Below are 19,340 nucleotides of genomic sequence, written 5' to 3'. Positions count from 1 at the left end.
CAGTGGATGTGGACTGTGGATCAGAAAAAGATGGGACTTGTGAGATCAGAGATTAATTTATGCCTCAGGGCACAGGCCTGAGTGTGGGGGACTCCTGGCACAGGACAGTCTAAGGTGGCACAGAAACCCCACTGAGGATGGAATCCAAAGGCAAAGAGGTGCATCAGAAATGTGGAACAAACACCCTTGGAACTGCATTTGATCACAGTTTACTCTTGGAAATTCACCCTCTCTCCATGTGTCTGTATACGTGTACATGTATAAAATACAGGTGTACTTTATACATAAGTGAGTATAAACATCTAGAAAATAACTCAAATCCCAGGCACTGATTCAGCTGCACCTCCAGGGCCTGCAAACCCAGAGGTTTTCTTGTGACAGACACACCCTCAGATGTTTTGATATGAAAATGTCTCCTTTCAGTCCCCAGCAAAGGAAGTGGTGATTTTGATTTTCAAAAAGCCAGAGCCTGCAAGGAACCTGTGGGGCTAAAGACAAAGCACATTTCCCCACAGGGCAGCAGTCAGGGAGCATGGCAAGGTGCATCACGTTTTTATGACAAATTTCATCCATGAAAATGGGGCAGAAGAGGAAAAACTGGTCCACAGAGGGACTCACTCTGCAATCCACTCCCTGGCTCAGCTGGAATCACAGAATCATGGAATGGTTTGGATTGGAAGGGACCTTGGAGACCATCTGGCCATGGGCAGGGACACCTCCCACTGTCCCAGGCTGCTCCAAGCCCCCAATGTCCAGCCTGGCCTTGGGCACTGCCAGGGATCCAGGGGCAGCCCCAGCTGCTCTGGGAATTCCATTCCAGGGCCTGCCCACCCTCCCAGGGAACAATTCCTTCCCAATCTCCCATCCAGCCCTGCCCTCTGGCACTGGGAAGCCATTCCCTGGGTCCTGTCCCTCCATGCCTTGTCCCCAGTCCCTCTGCAGCTCTCCTGGAGCCCCTTTAGGCCCTGCAAGGGGCTCTGAGCTCTCCCTGGAGCCTTCTCCTCTCCAGGTGAGCACCCCCAGCTCTCCCAGCCTGGCTCCAGAGCAGAGGGGCTCCAGCCCTTGGGAGCATCCCGGTGGCTCCAGCAGGTCCCAGTCCATGGGGTTTTTCCCTAATTCACAGGGTTATGTAACTCAAAGAGCCCCGAGGTTCCTCACTCCAAGGGCTCTTCCCTAGCAACCCGCGGCTGTGGCTACAGCCCATCCCAACAGCCCGGGGTGACGCAGCTGCGCTGGAATGTCCTGGATGGGGATTGCAGGGGAGGTTTCTGTGACTGTGACGGATGAAAGGAGCTGACGGCACAGGATAATTAAATAATTAACCCCCGTCCTCGGCGTGAGACGATCTTTGCTCTGCCTCTCCCATGAAAGCTCCCAGAGCACCTCCCAGACCCAACCCCATCCAGGATAACAGATTTTCTGGGTAATTTTGGGGTTCCTGGCACTGGACACAAGTCAAAAAATTATGGTTTTTAACTAGTATTAGATAATGAGACCAAAAAAAAGCTATTTCTATTTAAGTGCCTCTACCTCACTTTATCAGTTTGTAAGTTTTATACTTTATCAGTTTTATAATCACTTGATAAGATTAAATAATGAACTGAGTCCAAATTTCAAGAGCCAGGTGTAAACCTCTGGGAACACAGAGTTTACTGCTTGTTACAAAAGTTACAAAAACAGTTACTGCACTTTTTACCTAAAACCAAGTTGGGGTTTTGTGAGGCGGGTTTTGTGTGGGGGATGTTTTGGGGTTTTTTGTTTGTTTTGAGGTTGTTTTGTTGTTTTTTAAAGATTTTTACATTCTGGGCAGCGTCTACACTGGGAGGAATGAAAGTGTAGAAAACAGCAGTGGTAAGAATCAAAAAGCACTTTTGCTGCTCCAGTACAATTCAAAACATGAATTATCTGGTTTACAACTCCTCACCTTCCACAACTAACTCTGATGGCTGCAGCACACAAGACAATACTCTGAAATTTAAATAAGTCCATTTATTAGCACAACAAGCAGCAGTTCTACCCTTCTGAGTGCTTCCTGCAGGGAATATTCATAGAATCATAAAATCCCAGGATGGTTTGGGTGGGAAGGACCTTAAATCCCATCCCATGGGCAGGGGACACCTTCCCTGTCCCAGGCTGCTCCAAGCCCCTCCAGCCTGGCCTTGGACACTGCCAAGGATCCAGGGGCAGCCACATCTGCTCTGGGCACCCTGTGCCAGTCATGATCTTATGGAAACTCCCAGATTTTCCCATAAATACTATTCCAATAGGAAAACATGGACCCCAACAGATCTATAAAGCTACACCAGGAGCAGCAACAACTTTGCTCCTGCAAGCCCAGCTGAGGTCACAGCAGTGCAGGTCAGTGTGACAGAGGAGGTGCCTAAAATATGGGGGTGAACTTTGCATTTCTGGTTTGAGGGGAGGTGATTCATATAGAAAAATCTTCATTCTGAGTACAAGGAGCTGAGGGGGCTGGGCAGCCTGCAGGCAAGGCCCAGGTTCTTCAAGGGGCTTGAAGAAATCTTCTGTGGAGGCTATTTCACCTTCCTGGCAGGTGGAAGTCTTCTAACAATGGTGCACATCTGCCACATTAAGGAGAATAAATATTTGCTAGGAAGAAGGAAGCTCTGAAGACCAGCCTGGTGACCAGGAGCCATTATTTCTCTTATTATTTATTACCTATTAAAGAAAAATTTCCTCCCATGATTGGTCATTTAAGGTCATGAATATTTGAAAAGATCTGCATTTCATCTCCTTTGGGGGGAAGGGTGGGGGTTTGAACAGCACAAGAAATTGTTTAAATGTGAGGACTGAGGATAAATGAGACAGAACCAGTCCATGTGCACTTCATCCCATCTCCCCCCACACTTCACAGCCCAGAGGTGGATTTTGAGTTGTTTTTTTTTAGATGGGACCATCCCAGACAGCTCAGGGGAGGAGGAGAAAGATAGCCTTGCACAGAGCAGCGAGGTGACAGCGCTGACAACTGCACCTCCAGCACACGGAGAGCCTGGGCTTATCTCAGCCGGCTTCCTCCCACCTTATCAGAGGCTCTGCACAACCTCCCGTTACTGCTCAAACAAGAGCACAGCCTGGGTAACAGAAAACATGAGACTGTTGGTCAGAAAGGCCCCAGAGCTGGCTGAACTCACTGGAATATCCAGCTCTGTGCAGGATCCATCCTCGTTTCCATGCCTTGTTTCCCATGAGCTGCACAGAGAAGGGCCATTGTCCACCTCACCACACATCTCCAGGCGCCTCCTGCTCCTCTGCTCCAGCCTGGGCTCACAGAACCCCAGGATATCCTGAGCTGGAAGGGACCCTCAGGGATCACCAGTGCAGCCCCTGGCCCTGCACAGACACCCCAACAACCCCACCCTGGGCATCCCTGAGAGCGCTGTCCAAACGCTCCTGCAGCTCTGGCAGCCTCGGGGCCGGGACCATTCCCTGGGGAGCCTGGGCAGTGCCCAGCAGCCTCGGGGGGAAGAACCTTTCCCTGAGCTCCATGCCCAGCCCTGACCCAGCTCCAGCCGTTCCCTGGGCTCCTGTCCCTGTCCCAGAGCAGAGCTCAGCCCCTGCCCCTCCGCCTCCCCTTGGGAGGAGCTGCAGCCCCCAGGAGCCTCCCCTCAGTCTCCTCTGCTCCAGCTGAACGAGCCAAGTGCCCTCAGCCGCTCCTCAGACCCTTCCCCATGTTTGTATCCCTGCAGGGCTGAGCAGGCTGGAGGGAAGGTTTGGTAGCAGTGAGGAACAGGCTCAGGAAGGACATGCTGCTCTCTCCATGCTCCCCAGCAAAGCCCTGCCTTGTCCAGGTGGAGACACAGTTCTGTCCTGGACACTGCAGACACTGCACCCTGTCCCACCGTGGTCAGGAGGTGATGGAGAGAGAAATGCCACTTGCACTTGGAGTTCCTGTGCCTTGTTAAGCAGCCTCTGTTCATACATCAAGTAAAGGATAATTAATAAATCATCTAATTGTGGAACTGTCCATTACCAGCCAGTAACTGAACCCATCCTAGGTACGATCAGCACTAAGCCAACCCACACATCATCAAGCATCAGCTCAGCTCAGGATCAGATCTTGGAGGAAGCCAAACAGGAAACAGAAAAAGAATCCCAGAATGGTTTGGGTTGGAAAGGACTTTAAAGCTCATCCCATTCTACCTCCTGCCACCTTCCACCAGACCAGGTTGCTCCAAGCCCCATCCAGCCTGGCCTGGAGCACTTCCAGGAAGCCACAGCTTCACTGGGCAACCTGTGCCATGGCCTCACCGCCCACACAGGGAACAATTCCTTCCTGATATCTCATCTAAACCTCCTCTCTTTCAGTTTAAAACCATTCCCTTTCACATGAGTCGATGCTCCAGTCCATCAACACCTAAAGCCTGGGAAATCCTCTGTGCAAAAGCCATCTCCAGATGCTCAGGACCGTTCCAGAAGACACTCACCCATCATAAATAACCTTCAAAAATGAGGGAAACGCAGTAACTTCCACCAGCATTGCACTGAGGCCATCACTGTGTTGCTGTGTAGCACTGCTGGATGTCTCTATATGATAATAATAAAAATTCAGTGCTCTGTGCCCTGGTTCCTCTAATCACGGTCTTAGAGGAAAAAAAAGTCCTTGTCAGGTGTCCCACTCTGTCCCTGCTCAGCTGCACAAGGGCAAGGGCAGTGCAGGGGTTTTACCTGTCAGTGTGAGGCTGCTTTATCTAAAGCCTCCAGGACTCCCAGACACCAGAGGCCAGAAGAACGAGAATAACTGATATAATTCCCTGGGCAGGGTGAATGTTTAATCAGCTGTGTGTTAAGCCAGAAATTCTCCAGAACAGTTAGAGGGTTGTCATGGTGGCAATGGGATCTTAAGCTGATACTAAGGAACAGTCTGACAATGACTAACCAGGTGGTGGTTAAGGAAATCGTAATTCTGCTGAGGTTGTTTGCCTGTAATCATCTCACCCCCACCTCTTCCCTTCTCTCCTCTTCCCCTGATGTTTCTTGTCAGTCTTAACTCCTGACACCTCCAGAAGAGGCATCCTTAATTACGGGCTCCATTCAGCGGGACCCTTTGCCTCGTGTTAACCTCAAAGAACCACCAGCCACGTAATCCCAGAGAAATTCCTGAATTACTGCTGCCTCCCCACACAGACTCAGCACTGGCTTCATCCTCGTGCTTCCAAACGAGTGGGGCACTTCCAAAACTCAGCCATGGAGGCAGAACCATCCCTCTTCACACCCGGATTCACTGCTGATGTGTGGAGTCCACAAGGATTCCCTCATCCCCAGCACAGCTACAAAAGGGATGTTTATGAGTTTGGAGCATGGGTTCAGCTCCTGATGGGAAAGGGAAAATGTGCACGGGAGAGAAAGAAATCCAGCCAGGATCCTCTTCTCTGGAAGGGATGGAGAATATATAATTTTATGTGCAAACACAGAATGATGGAATGGTTTGGGTTGGAAGAGACCTTAAAGCTCATCTCATTCCACCCCCTGCCATGGCAGGGACACCTTCCACTACCCCAAATTCCTTCAAGCCCTATCCAACATGGCCTTGGACACTTCCAGGAATGAGGCAGCCTCATCTTCTCTGGAAAACCTGAGGCTCACCCTCCTGACAGTGAAGAATTTCTTCAGTTATCAAACCTAAATTTCCCCTCTTTCAGTTTGAACCCATTCCCCCTTGTCCTGCCACTCCAGCTCCTGATTCAGACATGCTGCTACACGGTGCCATCCCCTGAACCTCTTCCCTCTGCTTTGTTCCTGCTCATGTTCCACGTTTCCTTTGCCAGGATGAGGCTTTGTAAGGATTAGAGATGCCCTGAAGAAGTTTGGAGTCACCCTGCCAGGGGAGACAGGGACGTGTCTCGAGCTGCTCCTCCTCAGAGCCTGCACACAGGTACCTGCTGGTGTTTGTCCTCACACACATCCAGACATTCTGCACATGAAGCCAAAGAAAAACCCCCTCACACAGGAAAAAAAATGATTTGTGGAACCTGGATGGTGAATATGCAGTGAGCTAAATGCATCATCAGGGAGGAATATCTCTGCAGTCAATATAATTATTACTTCTGTCAGCTTCTTGCTAGAGACACTGAGGATTTCTTTCAGACTTGGGACAAGAAAACAAAGCACCTGATTTTTGTTTGCATATTCTTTATATAAAAGTCATTATTGGTGCAGCATTCTGTGACCTGTTCCTTTGACTGCAATGTTCAGTCATCAACCTCTTGCAAAGCTTCCTCCCACGACACATTTGTACAATGCCGAGACTTCTCTGGCATTTATGAAGCCCAGAAAAACAAATTCTTAATAGAAATCTAAGTCAGGAAAAAAGCAAACTTAAGAACCGCCTTTAAATGACTTTTCAAATGCCTTCACCTGGGATTTCTACAGCTCTTCACTCCTGTGGAACATCGGGAAATACCCAAGGGAATGACACGAGGTTGTGTCAGGGGAGGTTTGGGATGGATCTCAGGGAAAGGTTCTCCTGTGATTTTATGACCAGATCAACGAACCAAAACAGTTTCTAAAGTAAAGTTCTGTTTGGGAAACTCTGTGCTTCTGTTGCAATTTCAAATACACCTTGTAACTTTATTGCTGGGTAGACACTGCCTGATGCCTGCAGTGACATAAGTGAGCAGGAATACTGTGGGAAGAGGAAGATTTTCTCACTCACTGACATGAAATCACATGTCTAGACATAACTGCGTATTGTTTTAACAACTCAATTAGCTGAATTAACAACATTTAAACTTCTCCAGAAATCGCCATCTCTCATAAAACATCACCCAAAGCTGAAAGTAAGTTTGTTTTCTTTCTCCTTTCCCCCCCTACCTGGAAACATTTTGTGCATTAATGTGTCCTGAAATCATTTCTGAAATGCAAACATTGCCATCTCTCATAAAACATCGCCCAAAACTGAAGGTGGATTTGTTTTTTCTGCTTTCCCCCCGAATGAAAATAATTTGTGTATTAATCTGACCCTGAAATAATTTCCTCTGTGCTTTGTGGGCTAAGAAAAGTGACTCTAGAAGTGCCCTGTACAAAAGGATTCCTCCTTGCTCAGGGAGCTCAGGTTTGTGTTGAAGGAAGGTTTTGTCATTTATTTATGAATTTATGGATAATTAGTCCATAAGATACTCAGATTCCTCTTTGCTCAGTGCGTTAAGGGGTCCATGGTTTGTGCTGAAGGAAGGTTTTGTCATCTATTTATGTATTTATGGAGAATTGCCCCATAAGCTGCTCGGACAGACACATCCCGACGTGGGAAAGCCGGCACGTTCCCAGACAATAAGCTGGATTTGTGAGTGTTTGAACAAAGGAATAAAGACCTGCCAGTCCAAAGAAGACAAAACAACGCGTCTGAAAGCGCAGATTACAGACAGAAACCTTCCCTGCGTGTCAAATATCGGCAACGCAATCCCGGATCCCGATGGATCCCAATCCCTGAGTCCGGGCGAGCCCTGGCACGCTGGGCTCCCGCTGGCCGGGATCCAGCCCTGCACTGCGCTGGCATTTGTTCCGAGGGAGGCAGGGAGAGGAGGGAGAGCTTGGGTTAAATATAACTCGATAGCCTCCAGCAGAAACTCCGGCGGAGGAGCCGAGCGGGCGGGATCCGCCTGTTGAATCAGCAGCGCGCTCGGACTCCGCTTTTAGCTCGGGAAGGGCTAAAAGTGAGCGGGGGAAATGGGCTGGAATACGCGAAAGCAGCTCTGTTTATGGGCCTGTATCAGCAGGGAAAACATGTTGTGATTAAACGTGGCAGCTGTCGGTGCTCCGAGGTGTTACAAGCAGGGGGCTATTTAAAGACAATGACTGGCGCCGTCTATTCTGCCGCGATGGAGCCGCCTTTGTGGCAGCCCCGAAGTTATTTTGTGGCAGAAAGTGACTTTTAGTGGCAGGGAATACCCTCAGTTGGAGCATTTCCACCAAAAAGCCAGGACACACGACGTCATCAGAGACACTGGCTGCTCAATGATCACAGAAGAACAGGTTGGGTTGGAAGGGAGCTGAAATCCCACCTCGTTCCACCCCCTGCCATGGGCAGGGACACCTTCCACTATCCCAGGTTGCTCCAAGCCCCGTCCAGCCCGGCCTTGGACACTGCCAGGGATGGGTCTGATCGTGTTTACACACACAAAAGGACACAGAAAGTGCATTTCTGATGTACCTTCACATACCTAATACACGATTTAACAGCGACTTTCTCTAGACCACACTCAGCCTTCTTGGGATGGGTGACCCCAAACTTCCCTCCCAGCCCGGCTGTAGGGGCTCAGCGTGGTGCCAAGTCCCTTGATGAAGGAGGGGCCTCCATTTATGGGCCAAATCTGCAAATTCATATGGCAATCCTACAGCTTTACAAAGCAATCCTACAAATTTATATGGCAATCCTACAAAACAGTCTAAGAGTGCAAATCTGATGCTAAAGGAGAACAAACTGCTGCTGGCCATGGCCCCAGTGTGCTGCCTGCAGGTCTCACCCCCTCTCCAGGTGCTCTGGATTTCCCACTGGCTCGGACCCTTCCCCAGGAACAGAGCTGGCACACAGGGCCCCAGCACAGGGACACGCTCCTGTGAGAGGAATTCATGAGATGCAAATGGCCCAGCAGGGAGATGCAGAGCAGGGACTGTCTGTGGGAGTCCCCGGTGGCTGCGAGGGACCTGGCTCTGGCTTTCCTCGGTGGCAGTGGATGCTCCTATCCCCATCCCCAAAGCACACTGGGATCATTCCTGTTTTGCAGGAAGCAAGCAGGGACAAAGAAATTCCAGCTGTCAACCCCTTCTGTCTGTGCTTTCAGCCTTCAGGCCAAGATCCTGTTGTTACCTGAGAACCCAGATGCCGATTAAAAAGATGAGCAGTTCCAAACCCCACAGTTACGGGAACAGCTTTGAGAACACCAACTCCAACGGCTTAAAATAACAAACCCCCAGAGCCTGCCCACAGCTGTGCAACCCCAAGGCAAATGTAGCACATCTCACAGAATTCCAATACATCTCCCATCCCTCAGGACAGCGACACTGAGAGGTAAAGACACAGCTGGATGTTTTTTTTAAAAACCTGAACTAAGATTTTCACGTATCCAACTCCCCACAGGATGGTCTTCCAAAGTCCTACATGGTCCTGCCTTGGGGGTTTTGCCTCACCTGCCACCCAGAAATCAAACTCTGTTCATCCCAAATTCTCTCAGCAGACACAGAGGTTGATTCAACCCATCTTGAACCGAGGTAACCATGAAAGAGCCTCCCAAAATGCCTCCCCTTCCACAGACTGCCTTCTACTAAACGTGGCATTTTAAAATAAAACCTGAGACTGAACTGATCCTAAACTGACTGAAGCAAACTCACATCGAAAAGTGAAACAGCAGAAGCGGAGAGGGAAGCCCAGGAGCTTAAGGTCGGTATTTTAAGACTGATTTTTTTTCCCCTTTTTTTTCTAAGCCAGACGTTACTCTCCATTCTCAAATGATTTGTAACCAAGATAGAGTTGAAAAGTTTGGGCAGAAGCAGATGCAAAAAGCCTCGACTAAACGATTCTGAAGCTGAGCTCTCAGTTTAATCTACCAGTTAAAGCCTCAGTTTAAGGACATTCTAAATGCAAAAAGGTAAAGTAGATTTAACAATATTTTTAAAAATTATTATTTATTCTGCTCTTTAATTAGTAAGCCTCGCCTCTTTCAATAGCAAAGCCAAAATAAAGGCTTCAGAGTGCCGTCTAAATAAAAAGAATGGAAAGATTTAATCAGGCAGCAGGAACTCACGCTTGAAAGAGGCAGGTCCACAAAATCCCACTCTAGCAGGAGATGAATCTTGTTTCACAACACACTTTATTCAAAACAAACAGGAGAAACCGCGTCAAGAACAGGCGGCAGATGCTTGCAAATAGGTCTCGCTGCGATTTTCCCTCGTTTCTAAGACCGACACGAAAGCGAACGCCGGGATCTCCCAGCTCTGGCAAACTCCAGGGATGAGCTGGAGTTGAAACCACCTCCCTCCACCCCTAAAGAGGAGGAGGAGCGCTCGGGGGGGGACGGGGACAGCAGGGAAAGAGGGACGGAGGACAGCACAGGGAGGTGGACGGGGACAGCACAGAGAGAGGGAGAGCACGGAGAAGGGCACGGGGACAGTACGGAGGGGTGCCGGCTCCGAACCCAGCGGAGCCGCTGCCCTGTGCCCCCTCCCGACCCTGACCGGACACTTTGGGGCTCGCACCCCCCCGGAGCCGGGTGGGACCCCCCGGCAGAGCCGCGTCCCTGCCGCCCGCGGAGCCGGGAGCGCGGCGTTCCGGGAAGCCCCGCGCCGGGAGCGGCGGAGCCGCGCCCCCCCCGCCGGCCGGGCGGTGTCGGTTCCCGTGCCCGGGCGGGGCCGCGCTGCGGGCGGTGCCCCGGGGCAGCGGCACCGGCCCGGGGAGGGGGAATCCCGGGGCGGTTCGGCGGTGCCGCCTCCGCCGCTCCCCCGCTCCCAACTTTCCGGGGGCGGCGCGACCGGCGCCCCCCGCCGCGGCGGGACCGCGCATCCCGCGCCGGGACAAGCGGGGTCCGCGCTGCCGGCCCGGCCCGCACCGGCCCCGCGGAGGACGCGGAGACCGCGCACATCCCCTGCACCACCCCCCCCGCCCGCGGTCCCACATCCAGCCCGTCATGGGGCGGCCCCGCTCACCTGCCGTCCCCGCCGGGTGCTGCGGGCTGCGCTGGGCTCCGGCCGCCGGGGCCGCGCGTTGCCGCCGTTGGCAAGTAACAGTCTCCAGGGCTACGGTCACTATGGCGCCGGGCGCCGGGTCTCGAGGCAACTGTTGCTACCCCGGCCCCGCGCGTCACCGCCCAGCCCCGCCCCTCAGTAGGCGGGCCCAGCGCTTCGCCCCTGTCCATTGGTGGAGCGCCTGTCCGTCATTGGGTAGGGCGGGACTCGGCGCGGGAGGACCAATGGCGTGGCGGAGGGGGCGTGGCCATCGGTTGGCGCGCGGTTTGGCGCCTCGGCGCGGGGCGGGGCGGGCGCGTGACGCGCGCGCGCGCGCGGTGAGGGAAGGGGGGGAGCGGGGGGGAGCGGGGGGGGGCGGGGTCAGCTCGCGCGCCTCGATGATTTCACCTCAATAAATCAATAAAAAAACCCCCAGAAAGTTGATTTTCCCGCTGTTAAACATTACAGAGTGGCGGGCTGGCGGTTTCTCCCGTTGCCGCTGTTTTGGTTTTTTTTTTGTTAATGACATCAAGCCGTTGTCATGGCGACGGGGCGTGACGTCACCGACAACAACGCACGGGGGCGGGTGGGAAAAGGGGGATTTGGGGCGGATTGAGGGGGAATATCGGTGAATTGCAGCGCTCCGCCCCCGGGCCCGGCCCCTCCCGTCCTGGATCGCGGCCCCGGCAGCGCCCGGAGCTCGGGGGGACTGAGGGGAGAGGCTGCAGCAGCGCCCTGTGACATCGAATCGTCATCTAGGGACAAACGGACCGAGCCCAGTGCTGGGGCTGCGACAGAAGGACCTGGAGCTGCTGGAGAGAGTCCAGAGAAAGCCACGGGGATGCTCCCAGGGGCTGGAGCCCCTCTGGAGCCAGGCTGGGAGAGCTGGGGGTGCTCACCTGGAGAGGAGAAGGCTCCAGGGAGGGCTCCGAGCCCCTTGCAGGGCCTAAAGGGGCTCCAGGAGAGCTGCAGAGGGACTGGGGACAAGGCCTGGAGGGACAGGACCCAGGGAATGGCTTCCCAGTGCCAGAGGGATGGGATATTGGGAAGGAGTTGTTCCCTGGGAGGGTGGGGAGGCGCTGGGATGGAATTCCCGGAGCAGCTGGGGCTGCCCCTGGATCCCTGGCAGTGCCCAAGGCCAGGCTGGATGGTCCTCTGCTGCCCACATCCTGTCCTGTTTTATTTTGTCAGTGAAACCCTACCCAGGCTCTAGGTTGCTCTCATAGTTTTTGAATGCAGGTGCTGCCAAGGAAAGCAGCATTTTTTACAAAGCTTACAAAATATCTCTGTTTGTGGGGCTTTTATGGGTTTTCCCCCACAGTTAAACTCAGCAGAATCACCACCAATTGCTCTGAAAAATCCCCATCAGGAATTTCACGATTTCCAGGATCACCTTCCTGACATGCAATAAAAAAAAGCTTTTATGATGTATTTTTTCTGCAACGTTTTCTGAAAAGTATGTCCCAGCCTCAGCCAAGGAAGTGTGTGGAATTTGTACCCATGGAGACTCCAATAACACAGCTCACTCCAAACACCACAGGATTATTACTTTTCTTACCTAACACTTCGGGAAAGGAGTTACTGGAAAAGGAAGTGACTGAGCAAGGCAATATAAATGGGAGGCACTGGTTGGCGTGTGGTCCATCTGCAGATTTGGGGTTGCTGTTCCTGCTTTTGAGAGATTATCCCAAGAATTACACTGGAAAAATTAATGGGTTGTAGATGCTTAAGCCATGGTTATTTAAAAGGGACAGCTTTTAGGTGAGGGGAAACATACAGTAAAATAGAAAACAGAGATGGAATTGTTGTTGAGAAGTCATCTAGTACCTATAAACATCCACCTTTACTCCTGGAAACTGAGGCCAGATTAATAGATTTGCCTTAAAACCTCCTGGTGTGTTTGAAGGTTGCTCTCATTCCTTCCCTCAATCTCTTGTTTTACAAATGAAGCAATCCTTTGGTTTTCCCGCTGGAAAAATCTAGGCCTTTCCCAAAAACCACGCAATAAACAGCTATTTTTTTAATCCTGTGGTCACTTATTCCTGCTTGAGCACCGTGCATTGGGTTCGACCACACTGAATTGCAGCATGCTGATTTTGAATTATCACTCAAATTTCCCGAGAGCTGAATGAAATTCCTCAGTCCTCTCCCCTTTAGTATCACCTCCAGTGTGTTGTTGCAGCTCTGTTACCACTTCAATTTTTAGGGCACAATTCCCCACTGAGCAGCGCCTGTTCCTCTGGAAAAGAAATGTAAAACGCATTTGGACGTGCTCCTGTTCTTCCCAGAGCGCCGATTATTGGGTGAAACCCAAAGCACAGGTGACAACAACATCCTGAAATTCCCACGATCACAGTGATGCCTTTTCCTGGCCTTAAAATCAAGAGTCATACACAGTTAGAAGGGGGAAAGGGATTTTACCTTGGTGTTTATTTTAAGGATCCTTAGGTGCACACGTCCAGGTCATGTGCATCGAGATGCACCCTGCCGAGTCTCTCTCTCTCTCTGTCCCCCTCCTCAACATTGGGTATAACATTGTAGGTTTTTACTAATTAGCATATCTATCAAAGATTCCCCAATGAGAGGCTCAAGTGAGCCCCCCTCCCCAAGGAACCTTCCCCTGTTGGTTCTGTCTTGGTTTACAGAATGTGTTCTGGAGAGGACCTTGGCCTCTGGGGCACACTGATCCCTGGCTATGAAGCTTCTAAAATGTTGAGTCTCTCAGCTTGACAAACAAGTCCAAGAATGTAGGCAAAAAGCACTAGGAATACAGAAGTTGTAAAAAGGTATAACAGGGGTATAAAAGAAAAAGGCAAAAATCTTCATGGCATCAACAGAGCCATTAAGGCTGGAAAAGCCCTCTGAGATCATCAAATCCAACCAGCAACCCAGCACTGCCAAGGCCACCATCAACCCTGTCCCCAAGTGCCACAGCCACGTATTTTTGAACGCTTGAAAATTCTCGGTAATGCCCAGCACACCTCGGAGAGAGCCCTGCAGCCGCTGGGAGCCAGGCAGTTCCCTGCTGGGATCCCAGGGAATCATCACAGCGCTGTTATTTTTAATTAGGGACCTGTCTGCCACCTCTTGTGCCAAACTGATCACAGGCAGTAAGTTTTGCCTTGTTTCTTCCAGCCTGTTCATGAGCCAGATCTCACTCCTCTCACGCAGTACCGGGGTCTGGGGGAAGGAGATTCGTTTTAAAAAGTTGTTGGTAAAGAAAGAGAAGTTTGATTTTTCTCTTTTCTCTCAGAGGAGCAGTTTGCTGCAGCTGTCTCTGCTACCCACAGGAGGGCAAACTTTCCTCAAAGCAAACTGGAATTCAGCTCAAACCCAATCCCGCCCAGAGATCTCATTGATTGACTTGATTTCACTAAAGGGAGGTTTTGACAGAAAAAGAGTATTTTGATGAAAGCAAATTCCTTGTAAAGGTAGTGGGATCCTTCGAAATCTTGTGTTTATCCATGAAAAATAGCATTGTTTTGGGTGCTGGAAATGAAACCTTAACTGAAACTATTCCTTTGAATTGTTTCCTGAGTAAAAAAAATCCCCAGAGGACTGAAAACAAAAAACCCTAAAGATTTGCCTTTGGGATTTTTGCTTGTTTTAAACGGGAGAATCCCTATTCCTACACAGGTACCAACCCACTGAGCACTTTCCTACCTGGGAGATTTCTGTGCCAGCTCCCCCCCATCCCTGGAGGTGATTCTGGGATTCTGGGATTCTCTCCATGCTGTGTTTTACTGCTGGGTGAGCTCAGTGCAGAACATTTGGAGCCAGAACTGGAGCCTCTCTGTGTCCCCTGTCCCACAGGATCAACAGCACCATCCCATGCGAGTTACGAGGATCATCTCACCTGTGAGCGTGGATTTTCCCTTTAATACACCAGCAATAAAATTAAACCTCACCATCACTTCATTCACGATCATTTCAAGTTGTGGTGCATGTGGGAGATGTCCTGGTTTTGCGGGCAGGGATGCACTTTGGAACAGATTAAATCTCCATTCCAGCTATTTCCAATGAAACTCCAGTGGGACTGGTGCAAGCTGCAGCTTTTCCTTCAGGGAGCTGCCACATCCCATGGGTTGATAACCCTGGGTGAGATCCTGCTCCAAGCACGGCGCCAGGGCTGCGTTTTCTGCATCACAAACTCGCTGCTGGTCAGACAGCAACATTCTTCAGTGCTTTTGGCTGGGCTTGAATGGAGAAATCTGTTGAGTGTGGCTGTGCCAAGGCCGTGCTGGAATTCCCCAGTGGCACCGTACCCTGTCGTGCCCTGCCCACGTGTCTCTCCAGCAGGAAAATGAATTCCAGACTGTTACAGGGTGCTCTGTCCTGTCCTGGCAGTGGCCCAGAGCATTGTTTTCCTCCAACCTGGAAGCAAACAGGTGAGTGCTGAAGGTGGGAGAAACCAGAGAGGGTGTTCAGCCCTTCCCGTGCTCTTTTTCCTGCCTCACTTGGGTTGTATCCCGACAATCCCTGGCAGAGGCTTCCCTGCACAACGTGGGATTTGGAAAGGTCGCTCTTCTCAACCTCACATCTTCCCCCTAACAAGTTTTTAGCACAGCTAAAACCCCAAATGTTCTCTTCCCCCCCCCACCCCACTCTGGAAATTTCCTTTCATGAGATTTAAAGGACCGAACATTCATCTGCAGTTTTATCTGTTTGGTTTGGCCGTAGCTGCCTGGAAATTCCACAAAAAACACTGGATAAAGTCATGGAAAAGAAAAAACAGTGCCTGTGGGTTTTTGTGTGTGCCACTCCCTGCAGGGAGCTGCAGCCTCCTGAGCCCACGGAAGGAGGATGTGTCCACAACTTGGATGTAATCAAGTGCAGTCATGTTGATATGACTAAATCCACGCAGCTTCTGTCAACACAGCTCCTGCATGGAGGCAACAGATGTGGAATTACACCCTCGGTGACTGAATAGCCCCCGTGCAGGATTTAAATGGAATTTCTGCCCCAAGCACAGGGTTTCTGGTGAGTGAGCTTGAATGAGGCTCCTCTCATTCCTCAGGAAACCACAGGGGCTGAGAGCAGAGTGACCAGGAGCCTTGAGGGGGTGGTGGATGGGATCAGAATGAGGGGCCTGGGTGATGTGGTGGGGAGGGGGCACAAAATCAGCAAAACGCACGGCAGTGGCACCTTCAGCACCTGCACGGCAATAAAGAGGAACCTCTGAGGCACCTGGAGACAACCTCCTCTGCTGCTCCTCATCAGACCCTTCCCCAGCTCCATTCCCTTCCCTGGACACATTCCAGCCCCTCAATGTCCTTCTAATTATGAGGGGCCCAAAACAACCCAGGATTTGATGTGTGGCCCCAGCAGTGCCCAGCACAGGGGGAGGGTGCTGCCCTGATCCTGCTGGCCACTGGTACAAGCCAGGATGCCACTGGTCTTCTTGGCCCCCTGGGCACACTGCTGGAAGCTTGGAATCTGAATATTGAGCAGAAAGGTTCAGTTTGTTGACAAGGGGAAGCTCAACATCCTCGTGGCTGTGAGAGTCTTAAAGCTCTGTAACTGTTTTACTCTGGTGAGTTCATGATTAAAAACCACAGAAAATGATTAAGTGGCCCTGTGGATTATTAACATCTCGGGCTGAATTGCAGGTGCAGAGGTCTCGCACCTCACTCCAGCTCAGTCAACCATCAGCAGAAAGTTGTCAGCTTGTGTTGCCCCCCGGCTCCTGGGGCAGCACCTGGCCCATGTCACCAAGGGACGTTTCTGTGCCACTGCTGCTGGTCACTCGTTCATCCCTTTCCTGCTTACAGCACAGCCTGAGTGGGGAGGGCAGCTGGGGCACAGCCCTGCCCTGCCTGGCAAACATTGTGGCACCACTGCCACCAAGTCCCGTGGCTTGGGGATGGAGGAGCATCCCGCTGCTCTCGGCCTCCAGCAGCGAGAGAAAAGACAGAATTCGATTTTTACTGGAGTTCTGGTGGTGCAGTTGGATTTGTTTCTGAGGTTACAAGCAACTCTTCTCCGTGCAACTTCTGTATCCATCTCATTTTAGAGCAAATGGCTTTCCAAAGAATTCTTTTCCAAAACTGGGATTACCTGTGGGCATAGTTAGTGTTGCAATTTGGGTTTAGGTTTAATGTTCAGAGGATATAGGCACAGCCTCTGAAATGAGGTGATATCTAACAGCAAACTAAATAATTATACAGCCAAGAAATCCTAATTCTCCACTGCTTTTCAGGCTTTATAAATACGTATTCCACACACTACACTTTGCATATTGCATAAACAGCCTTTGCCCTCTCTGTGTTCAAAATCCACGAGTGTGCAGTTTTTAATGAGTATTTTAAAAAAATTAAAAAGGAGTTTATGCCCATTACAGGCCAGGGTAAGTAGTTTTTGCCCTGTTTTGTTTATGAGAATTGCAGAAGACTCATTTAATCACAGACAGGCAGATAAAGGTCAGTTATCAGCTGGTGTGTCCTGCTGATGAGTCCTTGGCTTTGCTGATTTATGACAGTTGAGAGTTGGATATTAACCTAGAGCATAATTTGGTGGGGATTTTAGTGTGTGTGTGCCTTTTTGTTGTGTTTGAGTGCTTTTGGGCTGCGTGTTTTTTTGGGGTTTTCCAGTATTTCCCACACCTGTTTCCTGTAGACCCTTTCACACGACCAGAAAAGATGTTGCAAGGCCTTGATGGGAAAGACACCGTGAGCAGTTGAAGTCTACAAATGACTCAAGTATAAAGACACTTCTGTCTCCCTTCCTGCCTTGTGACCACGAGGTTTCCAGCCTGTTTCCTCATCACATCCATCTTCTCCTTGTGTCCAGCTTCAAGTGGAAATTGCTGAAATATTTCATTTCCCCCCATGCCCTGTTATCTTCCAAGTCAACGTCCTGAGGTGCAACAACTCGGGTTGAGTCACTTGCCACCAGCGACTCTGGAGCTGGGAATTCGGGAGCATTATCAGAGGAATGCTAGCCCAGAACAGCTCCCAAATCCAGTGCCAGGGCTGGTGATAAGAGTGAGAATTATGTAAACTGTCTTGGGCAATTCAGATGGTCAGACAGGGCTTGTTCCGTACGGGGAATGATTAAGCTGAAGAAGAAACTTATTTCCACTCTCTGTGTCCACAGGAAGGGATGATGCTTTGCTTGAGGTAGGAAAGGAAAGAACTTGCAAATGGAAATTTCACTGGGGTGATGTTCTGTAGGGCACAGGAAAGCCGTGGCTGAGGTGAAGGAGAAGCAGCAGCCAGCCCGTGTCTCGCCACCAAACCTGTGCCCCGGCGTCCCTACCCACAGTGGGGTGGTTTGAAATGCACAAACCTGGAATCCCCACGGCCCCAGTCTGCTTTTATCCTGGGCCTTTGCTCTTATCCTGATGCTCTTGTGAGGGACAGCTCTGTCCCTGCTGGCATCTCCCCCTGCCTTAGTCATGTGAAATAGCTGGAAATGTCAAGGTGAGGCAGAAGTGTGAAGATATCATGGAATTATTTAGGTTGGAAAAGACCCTTAAAATCGCCAAGGTCAATAATCTAACACTGCCAGCCCACCACTAAACCATGGCCCTAAGTGCCACATCTCCACATCTTTTAAACCCCTCCAGGAAGGTGTCTACACTTGGAAAAAAGTGACTTTTATCACAGAGGCAAAAATCTGTAACATCCCAGCACAGAGAGCCCAGACACTGCTGTAACTCACCCCAGCAGACCATGAACTGAAGGCTTTGTGTGCGTTCTCACCACACATTCACCAACAGGAGCAAAATGGATTCTGTGGAGGTTTTGGTCCTCCCCTTGAGGTCGAGCCTGTGTTATCAGCAGAGCTAGAGGCTGCTGAACCTGCAGCCACCTCCTCCCTCTTGTTCTTGTGCCACAAGAAATGACCCAGTCCAGCCAAAGCGGGGTCACCCGGAGCAGGTGACACAGGAACGCGCCGAGATGGGTTTGGGATGTCTCCAGAGAGGGAGACTCCACAACCTCTCTGGGCAGCTGTTCCAGTGCTCAGCCACCCTCAACATAAAGTTCTTCCTCATGTTGAGGTGTTTGTCTTGTGTTTCAGTTTGTGCCCATTACTCCTCGTCCTGTCACTGGGCACGACCGAGCAGTGGCACCATCCTCTTTGCACCCGCCTTGGAGATATTTTATATGCATTGATGGGATCCTCTCTCAGCCTTCTCTTCTCTGGACTAACCAGGCTCAGCTCCCACAGTCTCTCCTCATCTGAGATGCTCCCGACTCCTCATCATCTTTGTGGCATCTGCTGGATCCTCTCCAGTCGCTGCTTGTCTTTCTTGAACCATGGAGCCAGAACTGAACACTGGACACTGCTCCAGATGTGCCTCACTAGGACCAAGGAGCAGGATCACTCCTATCCTGCTGGCCACACTCTTCCCAATGCTCCCAGGGTCCCATTGTCCCTCCTGGGTTTGTAATCCCCTCCCTGCAGAGCTGCTCTCCACTGGGTCACCGCCAGCTTGTCCTGGTCCTGGTTCCTTCACTTTCCTGGAGCTGCTGGAGCCACCTTGCTCCTGGTGCCTCAGAAAGCGAGAACCCCGTGGCTCCCTAGGAGTTAATTCCTGGCAAATACAGAGCCAGCAAAGGAGCTGTTTGACCAGAGACCCAGTCACTCCGGTGCATTTGCTATTCCAAGCCTAACAACTCCCTGTTTGTTTATAAAGGGCTGTGTTATCACCAATCAATAAT

General features: G+C 50.9%; 1 protein-coding gene and 1 long non-coding RNA gene across 7 annotated transcripts in view; both read right to left on the bottom strand.

Annotated features, from left to right (window-relative positions):
- Positions 1-10,774, bottom strand: part of LOC138099728 (DNA-binding protein RFX2-like) — a 63,711-nt gene extending 52,937 nt beyond the window's left edge. For 3 of the 6 annotated variants that reach the window (XM_068997179.1, XM_068997181.1, XM_068997182.1), the window contains exon 1: positions 10,657-10,736. The gene's annotated coding sequence lies outside the window, so the exon portion shown is untranslated. Of the gene's footprint in view, positions 1-9,758; positions 10,204-10,656 lie in introns of those variants that run through there. The other 3 variants (XM_068997183.1, XM_068997176.1, XM_068997177.1) reach the window with 3 other exon arrangements.
- A 1,489-nt stretch (positions 10,775-12,263) lies between these two features.
- LOC138099667 (uncharacterized) lies at positions 12,264-19,263 on the bottom strand. Its single transcript, XR_011146753.1, has 3 exons — positions 18,337-19,263; positions 14,338-15,048; positions 12,264-13,854 (listed from the first exon to the last, which is right to left on the bottom strand). It is a non-coding gene; the product is annotated as an uncharacterized lncRNA (long non-coding RNA).
- Positions 19,264-19,340: the final 77 nt, after the last annotated feature.

Source organism: Aphelocoma coerulescens, chromosome 28 (assembly GCF_041296385.1).
Source record: "Aphelocoma coerulescens isolate FSJ_1873_10779 chromosome 28, UR_Acoe_1.0, whole genome shotgun sequence".
Classification (NCBI taxonomy): domain Eukaryota; kingdom Metazoa; phylum Chordata; class Aves; order Passeriformes; family Corvidae; genus Aphelocoma; species Aphelocoma coerulescens.
The sequence above is the reverse complement of the archived record's forward strand: the minus strand, read 5'-3'. Positions and strand labels throughout refer to the sequence as shown.